This window comes from Kryptolebias marmoratus, linkage group LG1 (genome assembly GCF_001649575.2).
Source record: "Kryptolebias marmoratus isolate JLee-2015 linkage group LG1, ASM164957v2, whole genome shotgun sequence".
NCBI classification, from domain to species: Eukaryota; Metazoa; Chordata; class Actinopteri; order Cyprinodontiformes; family Rivulidae; genus Kryptolebias; species Kryptolebias marmoratus.
This window is the reverse complement of record NC_051430.1, coordinates 4,306,704-4,308,357: the sequence shown is the minus strand read 5'-3', so window position 1 is coordinate 4,308,357 and position 1,654 is coordinate 4,306,704. Positions and strand designations below refer to the sequence as shown.

The following is a 1,654-nucleotide window of genomic DNA, read 5'->3' as shown; positions in this document are numbered from 1 at the left end:
CCGTATCTGATGGGGGAACGCGGCTCGACGTAACAGCAGCAGCTCGAGCACATTACTGCCCCCTATATGTCAGGAGGACAAATAATACCTTTTCTGTTCAAATTGCCAACCCGCCACAGTGGCGTGTGTGTTGATCAAATTCACCGCCACTTCAAATATTTACCCGCATTTGGCGGGTGGCGGGTGCTAATTTCCACCCCTGATGGCATCTATTCAATGTTCAATAACGTGTAAAATACATCAAACCCATCTGTTCATAAAGCATTTCTCATTATAAAACTCCAAACTTTTCCAGGTTAAATCTTTCTAAAATGTCAGTGTTGAGCCTTTTCTGACATTGACACATTTGTTAATTTCCTATGAATGTTTATACACTGATGATAAGTAAAAAAATAATCTGCATGATTTAGGACAGAAAACTTGTGTCCTGAATTTGCAACATGGTTAATAATCTCAAGTTATCTGTAAGCTGGCATTTTATCTTCTTCTTTTTAGATGTAAATGTTTAAGGTGTTTAAATTAGACCTTCGTTTCATCAGAAAGGCTGGTTTTCATCAACTGCTGCCATGAATGGCGGGTGATCGTGTAATCATTTGTCTGCTGCCAAAATATCTCAGGAACCACTGGACAAATGTAATAAAACTTTCAGAAACTAACCATTAAATATACACTGCCTGGCCAAGAACAAGTCACCACCTGGATTTAACTAAGCAGATAGGTACGAGCCTCCGATTAGATAATTACTGCATGTTTCAGCTGCTTGGGTTTGTTTTCAGCGGGAACGGATCACGTGACCTCGATAAGCGTTCTGACACGCATCGAGAGTCAGAGACGGATGGAGTGGAGAGAATACAGTCAGTTTTCAAAATAAATGTCGTTCAGACTCGGAAATACTGTAAGTTAATTATTTTTTCTGTGTGGCCCGGTACCAAATGAGCCACGGACCGGTACTGGTCCGCAGCCAGGAGGTTGGAGACCTCTGTGTTAAATGATCAGATTACAGCATCACCCCATGTCACATAGTTAACACCCACTTATGTTTAAAATAAATGCAGCATATTTTGTCCAGGAGCTTCATAAAATAACAGATTTTAAAGCATAATGACTGTTTTAAATCACCTCTAACACAGAGACACAGGAACCAGGACAAAGCATTAGACACTTACCATTAAATAATAAGTCCATCCTCCGAGCCTTTTGTCTAATTATAATTCCTTCTTTATGAACTAAGCTAAGCAATTAGCAAATCTGCGAGGACATGTTGGATTTACATTTATTATATTTGAAAAATACCCCTGTTTTCATGCCGGTTATATAATTTTATTTTGTTGTATTTATCCGCCACACCTTTAAAGACTGGTGTGTGAAAATACTGTCTGATAATGAACCGGTCCATGGAGCTAAAGAGGTTTGGGCGACAGTTCTGATGTCAGGTGACATATACTGACTGTATATGAAAACTCATTTCATTGGTTTATCTGTTTTGAAAAGTCAGACTTTGTTGTGATTCATTTTTTGCTCTGTTCTGTTGTCATCAAACGGTGCCTGAGTGTAACGAGGTGAGTGGTCCTATTTTTGACAAGTGACTGAGCCCCTGGTCCCCGAGCCCTGGTCCCCGAGCCCTGGTCCCCGAGCCCTGGGCCCCGAGCCCTGG

General features: G+C 40.9%; 1 protein-coding gene across 1 annotated transcript in view; it reads right to left on the bottom strand.

The window, feature by feature from the left end:
* The window catches only part of zfr (zinc finger RNA binding protein), a 29,635-nt gene that overhangs the window by 3,561 nt on the left and 24,420 nt on the right, over positions 1 to 1,654 (bottom strand). The window lies entirely within an intron of this gene.